Genomic DNA, 27,910 nt, shown 5'->3' with positions numbered 1-27,910 from the left:
TTAAGAGGAAATTTTTTTTAATTAAAGTTTTAACCATTCTTTCTATTGTAAGAGTTGGTGACATAAGCAAAAAGGAATATTATTAAGATAAAATATGGCAAGTTTATAAAATGGCTATGTTTTCTTGCATTAAACTGGGTCACTGACAAGTTTAAATTCATTTATGCACTAGTTGAGATGTCAAGAATGCTGTAAGATACATGTTTGATTTTTTGAAAGTAGCATTTAAAAATTAAATTTGAGTCATATTTTTAGCCTCCTCTAAACTGATTTTTAACCTTGTGATTCTAAGACAAAATTTTCCAATTTGTTAGTACAAATTTGTACAGTAATAACTAGCAATAAGCCAATAAAGAAAAACTGAATTAATGTAGTTGTCTTTTATTTAATCAACAATTCCTCTATTGACTTGAATTCATATCCCTTTAATAGTGTCTAAATGGAAAGATGTACTTGTTTACTAACTAGTTTGCTTAAAATTTTGACACAGCTGAGAGTCTTAATGGTACATTGAGTTATTTTCAGGTTCTCAATTTCAGGTTACCCAATTCTACATAAGTAGCACATGATTGTGAAATGTAGAAAATATCTGGATGTAAAATTGTATTGTTCATGAAATATTAGCAGTTATTATTTTGAATGTAATTCAGAAGATAATTCTTATATAAAGATTATAAAATTTATATATTATCCTTCCCAGTTTTATTTTAAGTGAGAAAATCATGCTACATTAGTTTGTATTTTCACCCTCGGGCAGGAAGTTAATATTTCTCCTTAGAAATATTAGGAAGAAAATAGTGACTTGGTATCACTAACTTGGTTCATTTAAATGAAGGTATATTATGGGGTTACAACCATATAGTCATTTAGCCTGGAATGCTTGCTAAATTTAATATGTGACAATAAATCACAGATATGTTAAGAGCAGAAACATATGCTAATTTTCTTAAGTAAATTTGTGCCTGATGTATAGTGATTGGATTCTACTTTTGAGATATTCTTTACAGTCTAAATAAAATAGTATATTGTAAAAAAATCTTTTTAGAGTTATTGAAAATTTCACTAGCTTTCCATCACTTTTACTAATGATCCTTGTATAACACATTAACCTAAAATACAACTATTAGATTTCACTTTCTCATTTAGTGCTTTTATTAGTGGATATGATACTGTGATAACAGATACACCTTAAAATTGTAGTAACATTGTAAGGATGCATTTTTTTTTTTTACTGATATTAAATCCTTTATGTACTTCTACTAAGGATCTCCTACAAGGGGTGACAGAGACTAATGCTGCTCATTGTAACTATTCCAAGGGAACTATGACTGCTATTGACATCCCAGGATAAGATGAGAGAGTCATAAATTCTTAATAGAGAGATTAACTGACCAGTTTTGGAATGACTTACATTGCTTCTGTTTTATTAGGCAAAATTCATACAAATAACTCCTCATCTAACTACAGGAGAGGCTGAGAAAAAAAATGAGTTTTCTTGAGTTTTCTGGAATAAGTGGTGTGGTAACCATATAGTTTTGTTTTGGCAGGTCATTCAGATGAGGTCAGTGTTGTGATGATGGTGATAATTAATAGATTATAATGGATAAAGGTTGAATAAGAATACTATTTTAATTTTTAATAATTTTTATATACTGCTTTACAGAATAGTTTGTAATAGTTACATCTGGTATTCAATATTACAACACCAATCTTGTCACCAATGTAGCTTTTCCTCCACTCTGGTCATCAGTTTCCCAATCTTCCTGATGCCTTCCCCCTTAGCAGATACATATAATTTGCTTAATATTTCTTGATACAATAAGTGGTATTGGAATCATAGAAAAAAATTTATTGAAAGAAAATTTGTGAACATTATTACCTTATCTGGCAATGGGATAGTTGTCATTGTCTGAAGTCTACTAAATTGTATACTTCCAGTTGAACATTCTGTTGTCGATTTTGTTTGTTGAAGTTAGTGCCTTCTATGATATCACATCAAATTCGCTATATTCCTACTGGAAAAACAGAGTTAAAATTTTGGGGTGTTTCATGGCTGCATAAATGGCCCCAGGGTTCATGAATTTGAGGTTCTTAGGAGCTGGGCTGATAATCTCATCTGGTGACAACTGTGGATCCTGTGGGTAAATAATACTTCAGAGGGGCTCTTGGTATCTGAGAGGCTGGTATGTCCATGATATTTTCCTGCACTTGGGCTTCTCTTTCATGAGTTAAATTAGTCTATGGTGTTGGCTGCTTGTGTAGACATGATGGAAAACTCTAGATCATAGGCATGGCTGCCAGGGACTTCTGGGAGTACAGAGATGAGTGGGGAGATGACTGACCTGGCCTGAAGGGTCCTTGAATACATCAACCTCAAAATTTGATCTGTGAGGGGTTTGGTGACTAGGATTCTCTACAAAGATTACTGGAAAGGTGAAGCTGGCCCATTGACATGGTGACAATTGTAGGGCAGATCTCTTAATATTTTTTCTTTTCCTATGATTTGTAATGTATTTTTGTCTTTCAGATTTCTATCTACAGGTAACAGTTTATACCAGGAAAATATATGAGAGACATATAAACATTCAACTTAGATATAGACTTTTTTTTTTTTTACTATTTTCACAAGTCTCTATGTCACTTGATAATTTGAATGTGCATGTAATTACTTTTTTGTGCCTTTGGATTGCAGTCCAGTTTCAGATTCTTTTTTGCGTATTTTAGGTTCAGTCAATAGAAAACATTAAATTTCAAATATATATTCATTCATCTGTAATAACAATGCTTAACATGAATAAAACACTGTTATATGGTATTTCATATATAATATAAAAGAAAATCTTTGCAGCTAGTCTTAAATTTTAAAAGCAAAATTAGAAAAATTAGAATTACAAAGCTAACTTGACAATTTCTTTCAGGACCTAGTAGACTGGAACATTTATGATCCCTTTAGATAATGTATTCTCCCTTCTGCTGTCAAAATAATTAGCATAAAGTTTGATGCTGCTGCTGAACCCAAACAGGACATTGTTTATAGAATTTATTTTTCTTCTGCTCTGTCATGGACCGAAAGTGCTATATAGCCTGAGGAGTAATGTTAGACATTTCACTTGACATTTCCTCACAGGGTGATCAATGTAAAGTTGATCTTTTTAGGTATATAATTTTTGAGGCTATTGTGTTAAGCATACACACATATTTATGTGCAATTGTGTACAGAAAATATATAATGATATATATTTATAAGTAAATATTTATGTCAATTGTAATTCAGTACCTTATATTTGAGAGGATTTTGTGGCAGATTAATATAAAAGCCTTGGAGTATAAGCAAATACTATAAAATAAACAGTTAGCCCCTTGTGGAATGCACCACCAAGCCATCTAAGAGAATGAGAATATAGTATATGTTTAGTCTTTCTCCACTCTGAAGGTTTCTTTGTGATCTAATATTGTGTCTAAAGATCAACAAGTTTCAGTAACCTATTATTAATAAACAATAAACATGTCTTTCCTGTGACCATTGATGATTGATCCCCATTTGCCTAAATTATCTGGGTAGTTAAAATTCTCTAAGTTCTTTCCAATGTTTCACAGAATTCCTTATGTGGGATTTTTTAGTTATAATGATAAAATAAACTGCATGTTATATTTTAATTTTAAAATAGATATACTGAAAAGTACTTTTTCACAAAAATAATTGAATTATTATAGGTTATTTATATGAAAAAAAATATATTTAAAAGGCTTTTTGATCGTGCTGAATTGGGAATGTTTTCATAAATTACTTCCTAAGTACTCACAAAGAGGGTGGAAATACTCTTCCCTTACTTTTCCACAAAGAATGTTTATTTCCTTATATATAAATGTTATATATACACATATATGCAAATATTATTCCATTGCTTTAGAAACCACAGTAATTTTGCATTTTCTTCTTAAACCTTGATATCTGTCAAGCCTCAGGTATATTGGGAGGATTCTAGACTAATTTAATGGTGAAAGATGGAGGATGGTTAAAACACGTATATATTGGGAGAGGTCACAGAATTACCCTTTAGAAAACTCAACCAAGGGGCTGGAGAGAGAGCACAGAGGTAGAGTGTTTGCCTTGCAATCCTGGACCGACATTGATTCAAATCCTGGCATCCCAGATGGTCCCCCATGCCTGCTAGGAGCGATTTCTGAGCACAGATCTAGGAATAACCCTTGAGTTCTGCCGGGCTTGGCCCCACCAAACCAAACCAAACAAAACAAAAAGAAAGAAAAGTCAGCCAAGTATGCCTGGCAGGAACGTTCTGTATATGTTCAGGGAAATAACAATAGCTTCTAAGGTCAAAGAGATAGCATTGATAAGAGTATCCTAGGAAAATTGGCCTTATTGCTCAAGTAGAGAGCTAGATTTAGAAGTAGAACTTCAGAACTTCTATGCTAAACCAGAGATTAGGTTAAATGTTAAATTTAGCAATTAAATTTCAAAAATTTTAAATTAGGTTAAATGGCTAACTTAGGTGTGATTAGCTTCAGTTCTGCAGGTGCCAAAGATAATGTTCAGCATAGAGCCAGAGAGATCTCTTTACAATCTGAGCATATTTGGCAGGCAGGAGGATTTGATCCTTGTCAGGTTATGGTTTTCTGAATGCCACTCAAGCATCCCAATTACCACCCCTCAAACATAAGAAAAGAGAAAAGAATGTAAGTGTAGAAAATAAAGAAAATGGGATGCTGGACAACAGCCAAGCTTGAGCCAATCTATTTTAGTCTCCCATCCATAAGAGTCATTTTGCAAAATCTTGTGGACATCACCAATACCAGTTATACTTTACCTTTTTTCTCTTATTGGCAAAGCTGCATTTTTGTTGCTGTTATTGTCTGTTTTTGACCACACTTGGAAATGATTGTGGACTATGCTGGCTCTATGCTCAGAGATCATGTGGTAATGGATTTTTTTGACTATGTTACAGGGTCTTTTCTGGTGATGTATGGGGGTCATGTATGTTGTTAGGGATGACCCATTATTATCTGCATACAAAGCAAACCTATACTATCTACACCATTACTAGAGCTCAATTATATCTTACCCCAAGGACCAACCCTGCAGCTGCCTACACTAGTTGGAATTTCAGTTTATGTTTTCTTCAAAAACTGATTTGTTTTCTGGTCTGTTCTTAAGAGTTTGATTGAGCTCTGTTATAGGATCAGCAGTTTTCCATTACACCTTCTAGAAGGGTGTGGAATCTATACCACTTTTCTGTTTGAATTGTCCAATTGCAATGATTCTTCCAAGGATATTCCTCTCTAAGTTTAGTCATCATAACCCCTTTCTTAGAGAGCTATATTTTGAAGTAATTCATTGTATTGCTGCATCATATTGATATATATTATATTTCTTACATTGACTCCCATTTTCTAAGTAAAATTGCTTAATTTATCAACATATCATATAGTTTATGCTCCTTCTTATTTGGCCATAGATCGCTGAACTTGGAAATATACCTTCTCAAATTTGTAAGTGAATTTGAGAAAAGATACTTTCTTCCTCATTTTTATGCTCTGTCAATTTTGGGAACATAAAATAGTTAGTTTTCTTTCAATTTTGAGATCTGAATTATTAACATGCTTACATATTTTACATGTTTGATAAATTTTCCCTTGAAAATATAATATTTTTATAATTTATCTTTTAACGATATTTCAGTGAAAAGTCAAATGTGTTTAAAATGCTATAGCAGGCAACCTAAACATCATAGGTGTATTTTTTCTGTTATAATCTTAATCATATTTTCTCTTATAGTTATAATGTTTAGTTAGGTTCTCATAATGTCCTTAATTACTCTGATGACATTAAATTGAATGCTGGGGAATAAAGGACAATATTTATATACAAGTAGAAAAGAAATAGTGTTTACATTATGCTGATAGAGGGAGAGTAGGGAAATCTAATGTCTTATCGATATTTTTAATATTGTATTTATCCAATTATAGCTTTCCATAAAATATTATTGTCATTACTGACCTCTCTTCTTCCTATTTATTGACAAAACTTTAAAGTGCTAATATGCCAATTAACAAAGTAGTAAGATTTGTCTCTTATAAGTAGCAAGATCAATGACACAACTTTAAAACATTTTACAAGTAGTTGGCTGAGATATTGAACTTTTCTGCCTTATACTTTGAAAGTAGGGGACAATGAAAAACCTGAGCATAAAATGTTAAGTATATCCCGACAATGAAGAAAACGTGAACAACTTGACCTTAGAGCAGTTTAGCCTACCTTACCAGCTAACGACAAGACAAAACCAGAAGACGTGGCACCCTTTGGTAGGTCCAAAAGCCAAGATCGTGATTTACAGAGGACTGGCTGCTAGAACCACGACCAGACTGTAAACATCTTGGGACCAATTAAAAAGCCCTAGTCTAGGCTTTGAACTAAAACCGGCACAATAAGCATGATCCCCAGTTCCAAAGGTCCGGCAGAGACAACTGTAACGGAAAGGGGCTTCTGGAAGCACAAAGAAAGACACTATCCTAGATGCCATCCTAGGTTCAGTACAAAGACCAAGATCACCAACCACAGAAGATGGATTCAAATGGCACTGAGGCAACAGAACCTCTAGATTCACAAAGACTGACTTCACCATAAGGCCCACCTCAGGATCTGTACAGATACTGAGACCACTAAACACAGAACTCTGAATGTATCACCCTGGACAAAGCAGAAGTCTTCCACACACAAAAAAACAAAACAAAACAAAACAAAACAAAACAAAAAAAACACCACCGGCAGAGTAATGATCCTGAGCAAAGACTAGAACTGATCCCATGACAGTATACTCCAAGGACGGAGAATCCCCATATCTCATAGGGCAAGTGAATTCCGTTTTGAATGACCCCAATATTTACTGTGCCAGGGCAGAGGGAAAAAACAAAAATGCAAAAAGCACAAAACCTTGGATATTTTTTATATACATATATATATATATATTACCTTCATTTATTATTGTTATTATTATTTTTATTTACCTACCTATTTTGGTCGATTTCTCGGTTTGGATGTGATTATTGAAATTGTTGTCCGCAATTATTCTTTTTTTTTTTTTCTCTTCCTTTCTTTTCTTTCGTTATGTGCTACACCATGTTTCTTATTTCAAGACCACGGCGAGTTTTTTTGGTTTATATGTTTGTTTGTTTTTGTTTGTATTTTTTATCAGTTTTTTTGTGGTGCTTATCGATATAACTGGAGTCCACACTGGATATTTGACACTTCTTTTGGTACTGATGGGGTGTTTCACCTTCTTTTTCTCCTTCATTTCCCAAATCGATGAGGAGAACCTCTAGAAGGATTCTGCCCATTTTTGGAGTATTAGACTCTTACCCCAGTTTACTCATTTTCTCTTTTTCAGGCAAAACCACCCAACTTGAACTGCTAGCCCTGCCCCCACTTAGAGGGGGAAATAAGGGAGGCACCAAGACCAAACTGATGCAAGACTATTAAGTAGTAGGTCAAATACAGAGGGGATCACATATTCTAGCCACCCTGGGGGGGAGGGAAGAGTAAATGGGAGGTAGGACAAAAACGGAGGTGTAGGGAGGACAATTTAGGGATGGGAATCCCCCCTGATTTTATGTAAATATGTACCTAGAATATTATTGTCAACAATATGTAAGCCACTAAGATCAAAATAAAAATTATATAAAAAAATGAGCCTGAAAAAATGTTAAGTATTATATGTGTATTATTTTTTTTGAAAAACAATAAATTAATTTTGTAGTGCAGGTCTAATTTAAAAGTTTTTTATTATTTATTTATTTATTTATTTATTTTAGTTTGAGGGCCACACTTGATGACACTAAGAGGTTGACACTAAGAGGTTACTCCTGCCTATGTGCTCAGAAATTGTTCCTGGCTCAGGAGACCATATGGGATGCCAAGGATCATACCCAGGGCCATCCTGGGCAAACACTCCACAGCTGTGCTATCACTTTGGCCCCTAATTTAAAAGTTTGAATAGAAAAATGCTAGCTTTCTAAGGAATAGAAGTGTTGACATTGGTACCAGAACTTCCATTTTAATTTTCATTAAATAATGCTATTTAAGATTTCTAATTTTATGCACTAGTAAAATAATTATTTCTTTTTACTAATGTGTGTTTTATTTTATTAGCTTGTGAATGTTCCATTAAAACTGTGTGAGGCCTTTCAATCTTCTAAGGAAAAACAAAGTAAAAGCTTTTCTCTTAAGTTTTTATGGCTGAATTTCAGTTTATTTTAATTTCTTTATTATACTATACTAAAAATGATAAAGTTCATTTTCTTAGTTTTTCACTAACTTATGTAAATATTCTAATTTCATTGTGGTAATGTTCCCTGATAATAATCAAAATCATTGAGATTTAGAAAATTTAGTTATATCATTAGAGAACAGATAATGCTAAGCATAGCTGTTTACATATGTATTTACTTATTTAGTTAATTTGGGGACCATACCTTATAGTTCTTGGGGTTTTCAACTGGCTAAACACTCAGGGATCACACCCACTTCTGCATTTTTCAACACCACATGGAATGCTGGAGTTTAAACTCAAGTAATCTGCATGAAAACCAGTTATTCTATCTACTGTCTTATTGCTCTGGCTTGATGATTAACTTTATAAAACATTTGGGTTGTGGGTATTTGGCCACACTGGACAGTGTTTATTGTCCTGGGCTTATTCCTGGCTCTGAGCAGAAGTGTCACTTTAGTTCTTTGGGGACTATTTGTGGTGCTGAAGATCTTACTGTGATTGGCAATATATAAAACAATTGCATTAATCCCTGTAATATGTTGGTGATCCAATAAATAAAGTTTTAATATGTATTAGTCAATAGAGAGAAATCTACCAAGATTGAGTACAGATGTACCTGGCAGTGTATGTCAAATAGGATGGGAATGGAACTCAATTCCTGGGTCATACAAGCATACTGAGCATCTGCCTTGCCCTAATTTTACATTTGTTTTGTCTTTCCCAGCAGAGGAGATCTAGTCCTCCATGGTTTGCATGCATGTTTATATCACCTTTACATAGTTTCCTTGCTATATCTAATTTTAATGTGTATCTTTAAATCATAATCTTACATTATAGATCAGTTCATTGTTTTCTTTTAACATTTTTGAAGATTGCATTTTAAAAAATGTATTTTCATAATTGATAAATATTATTTTTCCTTGCTTCTGTGTCCTTTTTTCACACTTGCATTTTCGGAAAAGAATAAAGCTTAAGTAATTCTGTTCTCTCAACATTAGAATAAGCAGATTGTGCTCTAAAATAGGAGTGAGGATTATAACTTTTTTCATTTGAGAGACCTCATTTTAAGTGATTATGCCTTGTTAAAAACTGGACTTTTATTAGCTCCCACAATGTGTTTGGCTAGTTAAATGGGACTCATTTAAATGCTAAGAAGAACTGGGGTTGGGGGTGTGGCTTAGCTTGCAGTTTCACACAAGAATGGTCAGTGGAAAAAGTGCATTCCAGCCAGGAGTTATTGAAAAGTTTCTTAAATATTACTGAGCCAACAAAGCTCTAGCTCTGTGATATTTTCCCAGCTATTTTTATTAGCCAGAGTTTAACAGAAATCACCTGAGGGTCAGGGGTGATGTAAATAAGTCTACTTATGCTAATTACCTAAAAAAATGTAAAGAACAATTCCTTCTCTTCTGTTTGTTAAAAAGTTCTATGGATAGGAGAAATATCAGATTGTGATAGGCTGATGAAGTAATCTGTCAGTAAAAAGCAATCAAGGGAGATGATGATCTTCTATGGCTGCTGATCAGAATCACTGGTCAAAGATCCACTCGAAGAAACCTCTTCATGTGGTCAGCTTGATTCTAAGTGGTGACTATCTCGTAGCATGAATCTGAAAACATACAGGAGGGGAACGCTCTTGGCCAAAAGGGAAGGTGTCAGAGGCATAGAGCAAAAAGCTTTGCTTACACTACAGATAAACATCAACACTTCCATACATCCACATTTGATTAGTGTGCTCCATTGGCTGCAGCTGGTTGAAGAGCCTCGGGCCTTTCCCAAAACACCTTCTGCAAAAGGATGGTGGGCACCAGCGTCTGGGATGCTGATTTGAGTCTTCAGTTCACTCCCCTACATTGCCTGATTCTGTACTTCCTGCGGGGGGCCTCAGCTGGGTAAGGTCAAAGACTGAATCAGCACAACCTACATCAACTGAGAGCATAGCAGCTGCCTTGCATTGGATTTTCCCTGGCTGAGTTATGTTAGAGCTTCTACACCTTCCTATCCTTTCACAATATCAAACTTTACGATCTCTCAACACAGCACAAAGACTTCTTGGGTTGTTTTTCCTGATAGCTATTCAGTGAACAAAGACATTCTGTTTAGTGTCATATCTGTTAATGAATCCATAGGCATTGAACCATTTAACAGTACCTATGACTTGGATTGCTAGCACTGGCTTATCCATCTCCACATTGCTCATTCTGCCAAGTCCTGTACTGACTCTAGGAGAGTTTATTGAATGAGAATTTTTTACTTTTGTATCCTGCACACATACGTTAAACATCTTTTTAAAAAAATTTTGTTTATCCCACCGGGTCCAGTACTGGCCTTAAGGAAGTCTTTTGAGTAAGGACTCTTCACTACTGTAAAATCATTCTTTTCTTCTTGGGGCATTGTGCATAGGAGAATTTTTAATAGAAATGCCATGTTCAGTTAGTCTTGAAAATGTTGGTAAATAACCCCAAACAGCATGAGTCACTCAGAAGGAGGGTTATGTAAGCTAATTCTTCACTGGGCCTCAGTGTTTCCATCTATTCAATGGCACAGTATTTAGTCTGATGCCCGGGCCAAGTTTCCAAATTGCAAAATGGGCTCTTTCAGTGTTCCTGAAGCCAACTTAGTTGTTTGCAATCAACCTTATGTTTTATTTTAAATCAGAAAGAGAATATGATGGAAAATATTATAGCCTTGCACACAGTAAGGTTGAACATTGTTTCTGGAAGTTTTGGGGGGATATGTGTATAGGTGTGTGTGTGTGTATGTGTGTGTGCATGTGTGTTGTGTGTGTGTGTGTGTGTGTGTGTGAGAGAGAGAGAGAGAGAGAGAGAGAGAGAGTGTTCTGAGTCAAAGTGGAGATTTTTCATGTGGGTTAGAAACAAAAAACAATCTCATAAAAGTTATTATGGGAACAGAGTGATAGGGCCAATCTAGGACAGACCTTGGTTTGATCCACCCGGTGTCCCATGAGGTACCCCGAGCCAGGAGTGATTTCTGATCACATAGCCAGGAGTGACCCCTGAGAGTCATGGGGTGTGGCCCAGAAAGCAAAAAAAAAAAAAAAAAAAAAAGTTGTTACAGGGACAAGAGCTTAGTAAACCTTCAACCCTTGTTCCCTTGTATAGCACATTCAATTCAGCAAGAGGGGGCTGACATTACTATACCAGTTTTCTTATTCAATGCCCAGAGAAATTTGTTACTTAACTCATTGTTTTGAAATTTTTGAGTCCCTGTTCGGATACCATTCTGTAAGATCTCAGCTTGCAGTTTCATACAAGAAATCAGAGTTGGTGGAAAAAGTGCATTTCAGTCAGGGGTTGTCAAGCAGCTGGAATCTTACCGAGTCAACCAACCTCTAGCTCTTTGCTGCTTTTCCTGCCACTTTATTAGCCAGAGTTTAACATACATCACCTGAGGTTCAGGATTGATGAAATTAAGGGTACTTGTGTTAATTATCTCAAAAATGGTGAAAGGAAAATGTAAAGTGATTTTAGAGCTGTATAGCCACAAAGTACGAATTCATATCTAAGAACAAATAATTTAGAGTTAAAAAGTACTTTATACAGCTGCCAGCTTATGCCTATGTATTTGTCTATATAGTAGGGTTAGAATAATGCTTATGTAGTTTTTCTACTTTATTAAAGTTAACATATTTTCAAAACTATACAAAAGGGTTTTTTTTGGGGGGAGTCACACCCGGCAGCGCTCAGGGGTTACTCCTGGCTCCAAGCTCAGAAATCGCTCCTGGCAGGCTCAAGGGACCTTATGGGATGCCGGATTTGAACCACCATCCTTGTGCATGAAAGTCAAACTCCCTACCTCCATGCTATCTCTCCAGCCCACAAGAGTTTTTTGAGATCCTCTCTTAAATGTCTCATCTTCAATGAAACTTTGAATGTGATCTAGAAAGACACAGTAGGAAAGTAGAATCCAAATAAATTATTATAGGTCAAACCTCTTAAATTTTGGGAACACTAGATTATATTTAATTATATGGGAGTATATTTCCTTTCTTCAGGTATAGGTAGAAACAACAAAGTTGAACAATTTCTTTAAAAACATCTAATCCCATCAAAAAATGGGGAGAAGAAATGGACAGACACTTTGACAAAGAAGAAATACAAATAGCCAAAAGACACATGAAAAAATGCTCCACATCACTTATCATCAGGGAGATGCAAATCAAAACAACTATGAGGTACCACCTCACACCACAGAGACTGGTACACATCACAAAGAATGAGAACAAACAGTGTTGGCGGGGATGTGGAGAGAAAGGAACTCTTATCCACTGCTGGTGTGAATGCCATCTAGTTCAACCTTTATGGAAAGTGATATGGAGATTCCTCCAAAAACTGGAAATCGAGCTCCCATACGATCCAGCTATACCACTCCTAGTAATATACCCTAGGAAAACAAAAATACAATACAAAAACCCCTTCCTTACACCTATATTCATTGCAGCACGATTTACTCTGGAAACAGCCAAGATGCCTTTCAACAGATGAATGAAAAGGGTGTGGCCCAAAAAAACAAAACAAACAAAACAAAAAAAAAACAGACGAATGGCTAAAGAAACTGTGGTACATATACATAATGGAATATTATGCAGCTGTCAGGAGAGATGAAGTCATGAAATTTTCCTATACATGGATATACATGGAATCTATTATGCTGAGTGAAATAGGTCAGAGAGAGAGAGAGAAAAACGCAGAATGGTCTCACTTATATATGGGTTTTAAGAAATATGAAAGACATTTTTGCAATAATAATTTTCAGATACAAAAGAGAAAAGAGCTGGAAGTTCCAGCTCACCTCATGAAGCTCACCACAAAGAGTGATGAGTGATGAGAGAAATAATTACATTTTGAACTATCCTAATAATGAGAATGTATGAGGGAAATAGAAGGCCTGTCTAGAGTACAGGCAGGGGTTGGGTGGGGAGGAGGAAGATTTGGGACATTGGTGATGGGAATGTTGCACTGGTGATGGGTGGTGTTTGTTACATGACGGAAACCCAAACACAATCATGTATGTAATCAAGGTGTTTAAATAAAATATATAAAAATTTGCTTTAAACTTTGGCATTATTAAAAGTACTGTTCCATGTTGGGAGTTAGAGGGATCGTACAGCAGTGCTCTTCCTTTGTAGATATCCAGACTGGGTTTAATCCCTGTCACCCTAAATCAGGGGTTTCAAACTCAATTTACCTGGGGGCCGCAGGAGGAAAAGTCAGGGTGAGGCAGGGCCGCATAAGGGATTTCACAAAAAAAAAGTCCTCAAACATCATTATTAACAGTTTTAATTATTTCTTCTGAACATAATTAGAACATTGAGTGAAGATCATGAATAGTTCTTCTGAACATGGCATATTTTGCCTATTCCTTGACAGCACTTTTTACAAATCTGAACCACATTTGGCTTTAGAGAGGAAGCAGTTGAGACCCTCAGTATGGCTTGAAGATGATCACAAGTCTAGACCTGTACTTTGACTTATTGAAGTTCAATGTGGAGAATAACTTTTCACACAAATATGTGCTCCTAAAAAGGCACACGGTGCACTTGAACTCAGGAAGGCTCAGGGAAGCTGGGGACAATTCTTTCAAAAATTGCCCATGCATGTCTGCTTTTCCACTAATCTCCCTAAACTTGGCTTTGAGATCAGAGTTGCATTGCAGGTCAATGAGCTCTATTTGAAGCACAGGAGGGGCATCTTGCATATCTAAGGAAAAGGGGTCCACAAAAATTTGGAAAGTGGCTCTGTGCTTTTTGAAGTCTGCAAATCTGTGATCAAATTTCTTCTCTAGCTTAAAAATAGCATCAACATATTTCTCACCACTGAATGGTATGCCTGCATCCACAAGTTCCTTGCATGCTGGGAAATGGCAAAGGTTTTTCTGAGAGAGCTGGGATTTCCATAACACAAGTTTATTGGAGAATGCTCTCACGTTGTCATAGGCAGCACTGATACGCTGCCCTGGGCCTTATAACATCTTGTTTAGTACATTCAGCTCATGTGTGATGTCAACAAGAAAAGCTAAGTCCATGAGCCATTTGTGATCACTCAACTCAGAAACAGCATTCCTATCCTTCTCCATGAAGGCTTTCACTTCTCTCAACTCAAAAAATATTTTCAGGACATTTCCCCTGCTGAGCCAATGTACCTTAGTGAAATAGAGCACATCTCCATATTCTGACTCTATTTCCTTTAAAAAAGCACTGAACCTCTTGTGCTTTAAGCCCCTGGATCTGATTTGTTTGATGCATTTCACAACAACAGACATCACATTGTCACACGGCAGGCATTTACTGCAAAGTGCCTGCTGATGGATAATGCAGTGAAGAGCAATGGCCTTCTCTACACCCTCCTCTTCAAGTTTTTTTTTTGAACAAGTGCCACCAGTCCATTTTTCCTCCCTGTCATCGATGGCACTCCATGGGTTATTATTCCAACAAACCTCTTCCATGAAAAACCCGCATTCTCAATGTCATCACACAGATGCCGAAATATCTCATTAGTGGTGGTCTGGCCATGCATTGGAATTATTTTGAGCAGCTCCTCTGTCAATTCAAATTTGCAATCAACACCACGGACATAAATTGTGAGCTGCTCAGTGTCTGTTATATCTGTGCCTCATCAAGAGCAACTGAGTATGCATCAAAACATTTGGCTTTCTCACACAATTGATAAATGTCACCTGACATCAGTGTTGGCAGAAAGGCTGATTTTGCTAAACTGATCTTTCTTTTCCAGACAGATAATACTTGCAGCCTGTAACATGCATTTTTTTTTAACAAACTCTCCTTCTGTGAATGGTTTCCCTGTCTTAGCAATCATCTTACTAACCATGTAACTAGCTTCGACTGATGCAACATTCTCTTTGGTTGCTTTCTTGAAGAAATCCTGTTGCCTCATTAAACATGCTTTAAGACTGGCAACCCACTTGGCTCTCTCATTTCCTTGATATTTTGCACATTCCTCAGCATGTTTAGTTGAATAATGGCATTTCAAGTTGTATTCCTTGTGCACTGCAACTTTCTCTGAGCAAACAAGACATATGGGAATGCCCCTGTGCTTAACAAAGAAATACTGCATCTCCCACTTTTCCTGAAATTGTCTGTGCTCGTCATCAATCTTTCTCTTCACAGCAGGTATTGATGAAGTCATGATGAAGGTATGACAAAATATAATTCTGTAATAAACTTCTCTCCCTTCTCTCCGTTAGGCCTCCGATAATGCAAGGGACTGCTTGGGGTATGCAAATGTTTAATGCGAATTTTTTCTTACGAATGTGATTTTTATTGTGATTATTCGGTAAGCAAGTAATTGTGAATACTGCGATATTTGAAGGCCGGCCGTGGGCCACAAAATGTTGTACGGAGGGCCGCAAAAGGCCCGGGTCGCGAGTTTGAGACCCCTGCTAAATAGTCCCACAATCTCCACCAGTACTGATTCCTAAGAAAGACCCTAGAGCAATTCCTGATGGATGCTGGATTTTGCTCTAAATCAAACCAAAACAAAATAAAGAATTTTGTTCTAATTTTTGTTGTTGAATTAATTTATTCCCACATTGAAGCAATACAGAAAGTAAAGTGAGAGGTGAGCCTGGCCATTTTTCAATGTCCACATATCCAAGGAGATCCCCATAATTCTTGTCATAGTCATTGCAGACCCTGATCAACTCAGAAAATTTTGTGCATTATATGAGCACTTTATATGAGTACATGCTGCAGCCCTCCCTTAAATGAAAAGTCATTCATTGTTGTTACTGTTGTTCTTTATGACTTAAAACAAATTCACCAAATTGATGTCCTAATTTTAGCTTTTGAAATGATGGTGATACATAACACCTCAACAGCGGTAGAATAACATTGTTTTTGAAGAGCGTTAGCTAAATAGTATTAGCTAAATAGTCATTCATATAGTTGTAATCATTATTATTATCATTATGATAGAAAACCAAACGCTGAAAGTCAATGAATACTTGTAGAGATGATGATATTATATTAAAAGAAAGAGGAATAATCCAAACTGTTGGATAACTGAAATTCAAATACCTGTGTGTAGTAGGAAGAACTTATTTTGTGGGAAGATAGTATAGATAATTGTACTTTAAGTAACCCAAAATAAGTCTAATGATTTTATACTTCAATATCAAGGGATTGTTCTAGAGTAGTTCATTTATTTTATACAGAGATAGTTGTAAGAAATATTTCATTCAAGCCCAGAATCAGAAATCATTGTATCCTGGAGATGAGGTATACGAATTTCTACTCCATTCCTAGTTGTGGGGGAGGAGATAAGCTAGATATATTCTCAGAATAAGATGAATACTGAGGATATCTCCAAAAGCACAGAAAGAGGAATAAAAATAATAGCATTTTCTTCTTATTCAGGCAGTTACTTGGCATATTTTCAACAAATAATAACTACCTCATAAATACTTAGAAGTAGAAGGAAGAAGGAACTCATCAGAAGATTATTGTACATACAAGTGGTAAAGGGAAGCACTGTGATTTAATTTGAGGGTGTTAGAGAAGACCTGTGTATTTGTATGGTTCGTTTTCTGGATCTTAAGGGCAACAGCCTAAACTCAAGCAACAAACAGTTTGGCACAACGAAGTCAACCGAGTTTGCTGTCTAGACTCCCAAGACTAAGAAGATGACTCAGCACCCTGCACCTTATGGAAGGTTGATGCTAGTTAAGTGTGAGGTTTTGCAGCTAATTTTATGAACAGGATGTGATGAACTTTACATATAGGGATTTGTGAATGGACCAAATTATAGCTGGATGAAATAAGCAAGATGTCTGGGAAATGCACAATATCAGAGCATTCTCTGGAGATGATAAGCTAGAAGGGATGTGTCAGGGTCAGGATTTGGTTGTGAAAATGTTTCCTTCTCTTCTGCTACCAAGTTCTGTCTGGAGAACAACAACAATAATACCAACAATAACCAGTCACTCAAATAGCAGAGCTGCACAGAAATTATGCTTCTAACCTAAATTCAAAACCATATTTATAGTGTCCTGAAGGTTGAATGCAGCCAAGCTCCCAACTCAAAAATGTATTGACAATGGCCAGGTTTTGAGGCAAGTCTGGCAATACATAGATAAAAGTTATTATAAACTTTAAAGATTTGTTTCAGTAAAATTGATATCCTCATCATGTATTGGCTTTTTGTTAAACTATATCCAAAGCCAAACTCTGCCATTAGTGAATTCAGACCATACAAACATTGACTCTTACAGCCTCTATTAAAATGATATGACTATTTGTGTCACCACCACACAATTAGGAATATATGAATGTAGGAGTATTCCCTGACCACAGTGCAGGCATGTATTGAGAAAAACCAGAGGTGGTTTAAAGAAACAAATGAAACAAAGCATCAAACAAAATAAATTCCAAAAAGCCATCTAAAATGAAAATATTTTACATCAAAGATTATGTTTCTCATAAAATTTGAATTAATATTGATCTGAAAGAATTGTGATGAATCAAGGCTAGAGTAACCAGGAGGAAAATAATTTGAATAAGTAAAATGTCAATGGTAGACTATAATAATACATTAAAATTTTAATTAAATACAACAAAGGTAACACAAGGAAAAATAGGAAGCTTACAGAATACGAGCAGGCAAATTGTACATGTAATTTAATCATAGCAACAGCTTCATTAAACATTGTGTTCTAAATAAATTGAAAGCACAAGTGGTCAGATTACATAAAGGCAGCAAAATGTATACACACATTATATTTATTTACAAGAGGCAGGTGTTACTTTCAAAGACATAAATATATTAAATGATAGAGAAAGAAATACCATGGAAACACTAATCATGAGAGAGTTAGGAGTTGTGCTATATTAATATCAAACAAAATAGTCATTAAGGCAAGAAGGATTACTACAGACAGAGGTATATTTATCATGATGAAAGGATCAATACACCAGGAAAATATAACAACTATAAATGAATATACACATAACAAAATGCATAAAGCAAAACAATAATTATTGAAACTATTCTCAATAATTGAACAAGATCATCAAGGATAAAGAAAACTGAACAATTCTTCTAGCTAATTCCATCCAACTGGTGTATATAAAAATATTCTACCTGTGATTGCAGGTACATATTTTCAAGTAATGAAGAATATTTTCTAATAAAGACCAAATTCTTGACTAACAAATAAATAAAAAGAAAAAATTGACCAATATAAAGAATGAAAAGTGGGGCCATATTATGGAACTAAGGGAATTAAAAAAGAATATTTGAATAACCTATACAAGAAATTCCCCCCAAAAATAAAATCTGACTCAAAAATTATAAAATTTGAATAAACTATTACCAATAAAAGAAGTATAATGTTAATAAAATCTTTTTTATTGATGTGATTTCTCTTTCCTCCTCTCTTTTTCCTTTTTCTCCCTCATGTTCCCCCTTTCTTTCCCTCCTCTCTTTTTCCATTTCTCTCTGTTCTTCCTTCACCCCTTCCATGTTCTCTTGGATGTAGGCATTTAAGAAGATATTTTTCCAGTAAGAAGATATTTTTCCAGACATTTAAAAGATTGTAGACCTCAATGACTGTCATGACAAAAAATGTATTTATATGAATAGTTTTTTTAAAGTTTCTAAGTAATCGACCACAATGGCTAAAATACAACAATAATCCCTGGGAAGGAATCTGGATTTGAGTTACTTTATTAATTTATTTAAAACTTTTATTCTCAACAAAATGTTGCAACTAAATTGTAATTAGATCTTTACTATTAAAAAGGTTAAGGGAATAATTAGGAAAAAAACTTTCTAAGAACAAAATGTGCAGACAAATGGTTTATTAATAGTTAATTAGCAATTTTTCCAACCTTCAAAGAGAACCAACTCCCCATCTAGTTATGTTCCTCTGAGAAGTGAACTGTTTCTATGAGATCAATATTACCTTGATACCCCAAAATGGCAAAGAATTCATTAATTCATTAGACAATATATATTGCTGAATGAGCATAGATCCAAAGATTCTTGATAAAACCCTAGAAATCAAATACAATGGCCAAAATGAATGTTACACCAGGATAAAGTGGGATTTATTTCAGGATTCAAGGATGGTTCAGTATAAGCAAATTGATTCATGTGATTTTCCACATTAATATAGGAAAAGGTAAAAAAAAACAACAACCTGTGACTACCTTCTTTGATGCAGAGAATTATTTGGTGACTACGTACTCCTTAATGATGAAAACTCTCAATAAAATGGGAATTGAAGAAATGTATCTTAATATTGTAAAGGCCAGCTACAGTAAACTACAGCTAATATAATACTTAATATTATACTTTAAAAGTCCAATAAATTCTTATTCAGAACAAGTCTAATTATTTTAGTCCTACGTTCCAATAAAACAAGGTATGTGGAATTTAATATAGTTTAGTTGCTTTGACATTAAAACTTTATATTAAAACTATAAAAATTATTGAAACAAATTTACCAGATATATTTTAAATTTCAATTACATGTTAGGTAAATAACTTATTTAGAAAAGTAAAATTTATTTACACATTAAAAACAATTCAAAAAATTTACGGTGCTTATTGACTCTGAACAAGTTTTATGCTTTCTAGCATCTTAGCTAGTGGTTCTGTTTTTAGAGTTGTGGTAGCCTTTACATTAGCTTTATGATTGCATTTTATCAGAACATATATCAAATTAAATGCACTTTCTCTTTTGCTCTAAGTATAATGTTAGTAGAAAACTACATTCAAAAGTAAATGCTTTTTAGTGTTCACTCTATGTGTGAGTTTTTGGTAAATTTAAATATTTGTATTTTTAATAAATATTGACATATGCAAAAATTTAAATGATAATTTTCATGTTTTTACTTTCTTTCATATAGAATTTGACGAGGAAACATACTAGTTTTTAATTTTAATTTTGGTTTTTAATTTAATTTTAGTGTTATTAAATGAGGCTAATTGGATCACATACAAGATTGTGATGAGAATGATGGAATGATGTAATGACTTTGAAGCAAGTTTTGTCCTGTCTTAGGAGAATTCTAATTGTATTGTGCTTATGGCATGAGATGAAGAAAGAGAAGAAATATAAAACTGGAATAACCCCTTTATCTTAATCTGAATCTCTAATCAGTATCACAGGCTTTTAGTGTAAGAATAGCAAAAGAAACTTACGTCTGTTTTCCATATTATAAACATCAGATCTTTTTAAGAAGACATTTTACCAAGTGGATTTATGATTTTTTAAATTCTGTTAGATTTTATAATATTCTGTGTGTGTTATACTCAGCTTCAACTCTTGAGAAGTCAGCTTTTTAATTTTTTTTAATTCTTTTCTTTAACCAACTTTATTACATACATGATTGTATTTGGGTTTCATTCATGTAAAGAACACCACCCATCACCAGTGTAACATTCCCTTCACCAATGTCCAAAATCATCCTTTTTTTTTTAATTCTTTACTGAAACCATTGTGATTTAAAACATTCTTCATAGTTGAATTTCAGACATACAGTGTTTCAGGGCTAATCCTACCACCAGTGTTGAACTTCCTCCAACAATCTTGGCAGAGTATGTACCACACCAACCTCTGCCAGCATAACAGACCCATTTTAAGTTTTGATGGTCAATTTTTAAGTCTTATTATTTCATTGTTGCTGACTTGACTTGGATATTTAGTTCTGTTCTTTTAACACCATTAATGCACAAACCTGAGACTCTTGGCTCCTGTCCCTCATCCTTTCATCTTTGTATTTCTCAATTTTTTCAAATTCTCCTATTTTTTCCTTCTCCCACATACATTATTGCTTGTCTTCATGCAGTTATTCTAAAATACCACATAGAAGTGATATCAATCTGTATTTATCCTTCTTCTTCTGGCTTACTTCATTTAATGTATTATGTTCAAGTTTATCTATGTTGCAGCTAGTTCCTTACAGCTATGTAGTATTATTCCATTGTATATATGTATCATATCTTCACGATCCACTCTTCTGTTGTTGGACATCTAGATTGATTCCATCTCTTAGCTATTGTATTGAGTGCTACAATGAGTAGTAGTGTTCATAAATCCATTTGGGTTAGTGTTTTTCTGTCCTGGGGACAGAAAATCCCAAAGTGGGATTGCTGGTCATATGGAAAATAGATTCTGAGTTTACTGAGAATCCTCCATACTGTTTTCCATAGGGGCATCATTCTCACCAACCGTAGTTGAGAGTTCTTTTCTCACCACATTCTGCCAACACAAATTGTTTGCAATATTTTTGATATGTGCCATACTGACAGGCATGGTGATATCTCATTGCTGTCTTGATCTGGATTTATTTAATGATAAGTTGTAAATGAAGCTGGTAATTGCTGATGAACATTTTTTCATGTGACTATTTGATATCTGTTGGTCTTTCTCAGAGAAGTGTTTGTTCATTTCCTCTCCCATTATTTTTTATGTTTTGTAGGTTAACCTTTGTGAGTATTTTGTATATTCTAGATATCAACCCATTATCTAATGTGTTGAGTGCAAATATGTTTTCACACTCAGCTGTCTTTTAATTTTAATCCCATGTTTCTTTTGCCATACAGAAACTCTTTAGTTTAATGGAATTCCATTTATTCAGACTTGATTTTATAGCGCTTGCCATTGGCATCCTATCATTGAAGACTCCTGGGAGGTCTTGGAGTGTTCTGCCTATATTTTCCTCAATAAAGTTTATGGATTTGGATCTAATCTCAAGGTCTTTGATCATTTTGAGTTGACCTTTGTGTAAGGTCTGAGATATGGATCAATCTTTAATTTCTTACCCGTGGTTATCTAGTTGTCCCAACACATTTGTTGAAGAGACTTTTTATCCCATTTGAAGTACCATATTTTCCAGCATATAAGACGACTGGGTGTATAAGACAAACCCCTAATTTTGCAGTTAAAACATAGGTTTAGGCCTATATTCGCTGTATCAGACAGAACATTCCTGTGCTGCATGTGTTCCTGTGCTCATGTACCACAGTGAACCAATCACAACAAGCAAAGGTTCAAAGGTTCTACTGTAATAGACTTCCTCTCTGACTCTGGCCAATCTGAGCAGACTTTTTACAGTGTAGATTCAGGTCCAGAACATTGTCTAATTTGCATGCATAAAAAGCCTGCTTGGATTGGCTGAGTTAGAGGGGCAGTCCGAGCAGCCTTGCAGTGATTGGTGCAGGATCGAGTTGGAAAATTCATTTTGTGGCAATATCTAGACAATTTTCGTTTAGCAGCATATTGAAACATTTTTCTGGATATACTCGGCATATAGACAACTCCGATTTTCGATTGACTTTTTTTGTTTGTTTGTTTCAAAAGTTGTCTTATACGCCAGAAAATACGATAGTTGTCTCCTTTGCCAAAGATTGACTACATACTTGAGGGATTGTCAAATTATTCTGACCCATTGATCTGATAGTCTGTCTTTGTTTCAGATTCATGCTGTTTTGATGGTATGGATTTGTAGTTAGTTTTAAGTTAGAATTATGTCCTAAAATGTAATCCATCCTAGAGAATGTTCAATGTGCACATGAGAATGTTTAATCAGTTTTTGAGAATGAAAGGCTCTGTGTAAATCTATTATGTCAACTCTTGTAGTTTCTCACTTAGGGCTCTTATGTCCTTCCTAACATTCTGTCTGCCTAGTAGCATGCTGAAATATACCATTACTATCACCTTTCCATCCACGTTTCTCTAGATTTGTAAGCAATGCCTTTCATATTTTGTTGACTTTACATTTGGTGTGTATATGTTGATCAGAGGTAGTACTTCTTGGTCTATTGTTCCCTAGATCAATAAGTAGTGTTCATCCTTGACTCTACTTTCTTGAAGTTGAATGCAATTTGGTCTTATATAAGTTGAATGTCACAGCTTTTGTTTTCTAGTAGCTTGTATAATTGTTTTCCATCCTTTTACTGCAACTCTATGTCTATCTTGAGATTTTAAAAGTGTTTCCTGCAAGCAGCAAATGTTTGGGTTTTGTTTCCCGATCCAACCTGCTACTCTTGCCATTTGGATTACTATATGTCCTAGTATTGTTCTGTTAGGGTCTATTTTGTTTGGCATTCCCTTTGCCTCATTTTTTTTTAAAGCAGCAGCTTCTTTACAGAAGAGTGGGAAAGTTCTCTTCTATTAACTTTCTCACTACTTGTTCTTCTCCTTTTCATTTTTCCTCCCTTTTCGGTATTCTTTTAATACAGAGATTATTTATCTTGTCTTTGTTCATTAAGTACCTTATCTTTTCTTTCATCATTTTATTTTTATTTTGTTTTGCCAACTTTGCCATTACTGGCTTGTAATATTCTTTATTTACGTGGTTCTCCACCTATGTAATTTTGATACTATGACTTGCTAATATGTTCTTTCATTTTTTTTTCAATTCCAATTGCATGCATTTTCTCATCTTCTGAAAGAGTTCTTCTCTGAGTTGGTTGAATAGTTCATCTATGATTGTTTAATTTCACTGGCTATCACCTCCTTGTGTTCTTTTTCTAAAGTATTAAATATTGACTATATTTCTTCATATATGATATTCAGGCATTTTGATAGGCTTGGTAATTTGCCTAGATTTCTCTTCATATCCCCAACTATATTTGTCCTCTGTAGTTTCCCCACTGTTCTTTCCATTTTGTGGGTGGAATTGTGTAGTTTTAGATTTTTTATTACTTAAGAAAGTAATCTATTTAATTAATTATACAAAAGGTGGCTACAAGTACATCTGCCTTACAGGTTATTTTTCTAAACAAATAAGGTTATCTGAGTATGAAAAAATGCCAACTATTTACTTGATTTGGTTACCTGAGGTTTGAGACTGTAAATTGTCTAAGATAAAGAAGTGCTAGGGCTCGTCTGCATGGAAATATCACATACAAATTGGAATTATTAATGCATCTGTGCCATTTGGGGATGAGAGGGCAGATAAGAATAGTGATGACTCTGCCTGAGCTTGGGGAAGGACATTGGTGGGTGGCCCTGAGATCTTGGAGAGTCCCAGTTCAGATTCAGGACCTGAGGTTCCTCCCTCATATGGTGCACCTGGTGAGTGGGTTGATGGACTGATGTCGATGTCAGGATGATGGACTATATCTAGATTTGGTGTGGGAGGTTCATGTGGACTGGATGGACAGATGGATAAGTGACAGGCCACACTTAGGTTTTATGGTGTAATTGGTGAATGGTCCTTGAAACCTGGAGAGCCCTGGTTCAGATCTAGGAAAAGAGGTCTCTCTCTGTCTCTCTGTCTCTCTCCTCTCTTTTTTCTCTCCTCTCTCTCTCTCTCTCTCTCTCTCTCTCTCTCTCTCTCTCTCTCTCTCTCTCTCCACATCTGGTTTGGAAAAGCAGATGGATCCAATGTCAGGAAAGGTGATAGACTGTGCCTATAGCTTAGGGGAAGAGATCTGCCAATTGCCTTGGGAGCCAACAGAGTCAGAAGTGAACTTTTAACTGCTTGATGTTACATGATGGTGTACAGGGAAAACAGTTCAGGCAGGGAGTACATAGTATCATAAATGGATGTAGAACCAATCTCAGAATGTCAGACTGGAAAACATTTTTTAAGTTAGAAGACAATTTTTTTCACTATATTTTGAGATATTCTTCAAGACAGAGTGATAAAAGCCACTTCATAAGTATGTTCATAAGAGTTCGTGAGTGAACTCCTTTTCCTTTGAGATGATTTAGTAATCAAGGTTGATTAGTCAAAAAAAAAAAACAACATTTAACTGGGTTACATTAAAGTTTATAAATATTCTGTTGTTAATATTCTTTCTGAGGACCACACATACCTTGTCTGATTCTTTGGGGCTACCCAGGTCACACAGTGTTTTGAATAAAGACTATTCCAGGATCTGAAAATTTTTTAAATTTTCATCTCTTCTGAAAATGATTATAGATATTTTTATTACAAATATGAAACACTCTGATAGGTATTTTTCCAGGGGTTAAATTTAAATGATTTACTTAGCCAGGGGTCTGCAACCTTTTGGACTCATTTCTGAAGAAAAAAAAAAAAACAAAAACATGGGAGCCGCAAAACCATTGGACATTTAAAACAAATATAGTACTGCATACATTGTTTCTTATCTTAATGCTATATACAGAATCGCGCAGTTAGCTGTCTCTCTGAAGAAAAAAAAGAACTTTTAACAATGTAAAATATATTTGTGTAAATTAATAGCAAATTAAAATATTTAATTTACCTGTGTAATGAGATTTTTGATCCTCAACAAAAATAATGAGATTTTTGAACCTCAGTGCAGTGTCTTCACATCAGGGCTGTAAGACATTACCTTTGTTTTCACACAGGCTTGTAAGCTATCATCTATGAGGCATGATCAATGTTTGATATGACTTCCCACCCCCCTACTATCTGCCCTGCTGTCAGAACCCCGCAAAGCTTCAAAAGAGCCAAATTTGGCTCTGGAGCCACAGGTTGCTGATATTTGATAGACTTTTACTTACCTTACTTTAACTACTTAAATATGTTGTCTCGAGTTTGATTTAGTTAAAAGCATAATTCTGATGATGATTCTCCAATTTTTGCTTGTTTGTTTGCTTTTTCGGCCACACCTGGTGATGCTCAGGGGTTACTCCTGGCTAAGCACTCAGAAATCACTTCTGGTTTATGGTACATATGGGATGCCGGGGGATTGAATCCCATCCGTCCTAGTTTAGCTCATGCAAGGCAAATGCCCTACCGCTTGTGCCACTGCTCTAGCTCTCCAAATGTATTCTAGATTTTTAAGTATATCACAAAAAGGATACACTTGCTGACAATGAAGAAAAAGTTGTACGTTTTATTGATGTTTGCTAAATAATTTCTTTGAAGAAATAACTATTATAAGTTTCAATAAAATTTTATTTTGTACTGAGTTTTACATGCACCTCTATCCCAAATCTTTTAAATGCATTATAACATGCAATTTAACAGTTATTTTTTAACCTATTTATAATTTATGGGTCTAACTATAGGAGAGAGAAATGAGGATTTCAGGAAGATTCGAAATGAGATGAATACTTAATAAAAGAGTTACAGAAAGTTTTTTTGAGCTCATAGACATTTGCAGGCAAGTCAGGAGTAGGATAAACTAAAGGAGGCAAAAATGAGCTAAAAATGCAGTAGTACTAAGTATCTGTAGATGTTCAGGAGTTCTGATTTAGCAGAAGATATAAGTTTGGGGGTTTATTTTTGGAGAACACACCCAGCTGTGCTCAGTGATCACACCTGTTGGGACTTGCTGATTAAAGAAAAATGGAAGGAAAGAACATAATGAATAATTCTAATTGCATATTTATTTGAAGTTATCAGAGGCTTTGCTGTTGCCTGGAATGTAGGTCAGATCTCAGAAATTATATTTCTGGCAAATAAAACAATGGGAAAGGAGGAATTTTAGTTATCTGAATTTGTTCCTGTCACCTGAGTATACATGTTCTCAATCTAAGGGAATTTTTTTTACCTAATATCAGTTTGCCCTCTGTGTTGTTCACATTATTGTACAGTGTACAGAGGTAAAAGAGTATCTTTGAGGATGAAACAACATTTTCTATTTTATGTGTAAGTTTTTTTTAGTCATGTTCTTATAGTAAAATTATTCACATAGCCAGAACCCTCAGTAGTACCATTTACATACCTAACATTATGTGCAAATGGTTGATGGAATTTCACCTGTGGTATCATTGAGCCAAGGGAGACTTCACAGGATCCAAATCCTTCTTTTATCTTCTATAGAGAAAAACCCATTCAAATTTTCAGGGCTCTGCCAACTTGGCAAGAAAACTTGGCAAATGTCCCATTCTGTGTTTCTTTTAGTTCGAAGGTTTTGAAGTGGGTCTGGGCCTGGTGAGTGAGGTAGTGATAACTGCTGTGTGAAATCCTTGTGAGGTCTCTTATTGAGTGTAAGCCATTCATCATTTGGCGTTAATGAGAGACATCATTCCTTTGTGAGTGTATTCTCTTGTAACTTTTTTTTTTCTTTTTGTAGTCTCTTTAAAGTTATTTTAGGGACTTTTCAGTTACTATATGCATCATAAATTTTCTGAGAAAATGCCTAACTATAACAGAGAACTCTAAACATGCATGACAAAAATTTAAGTCTCAATTGAGGATTGTCAAAATCTATATAGTAATTTGTTTTGTTAATAAATAACCCAAACAACCTTTACATATTTTCTTCTTTAATATTTTGTAAGATCTTTTCCATGAGTTAAATATATTGGGTGAGGAAAATATAGTTATGTTTAATTCTCTAAGTCATTTTTCACATTGATCTAAAATTTTTGAAGTTTACAATAACTGTAGAACTCTTTGGTGATCTCATCTACTTGTTTTCTTGCTTTTATTCTATGACATGACATCATTAAATAAAATAATAAAGACGTTGCATATAGGAATGGGACTGGGCAGATAGCTGCAGAGAAGAAAACACATAACTATCACATAAGGGGCCTTGAGTATGGTTGTGGGCCCCCACGTGCACCTTGATGCACCACTTGATGTGATTCTGGTGGTCTCTGAGAACCACATTGCTGAACCTAAACGATGAAGACCTATAGATAATCTCTACTAAATAGTTTTCTTTTTGTAGTCTCTTTAAAGTTAT

The 27,910-nt window shown here is 34.9% G+C and overlaps 1 protein-coding gene across 1 annotated transcript in view; it reads left to right on the top strand.

The window, feature by feature from the left end:
- Positions 1 to 27,910, top strand: part of MACROD2 (mono-ADP ribosylhydrolase 2) — a 2,173,194-nt gene that overhangs the window by 405,744 nt on the left and 1,739,540 nt on the right. The window lies entirely within an intron of this gene.

Source organism: Suncus etruscus, chromosome 6, assembly GCF_024139225.1.
Source record: "Suncus etruscus isolate mSunEtr1 chromosome 6, mSunEtr1.pri.cur, whole genome shotgun sequence".
NCBI lineage: Eukaryota > Metazoa > Chordata > Mammalia > Eulipotyphla > Soricidae > Suncus > Suncus etruscus.
This window is presented reverse-complemented; position numbering and strand designations above follow the sequence as displayed.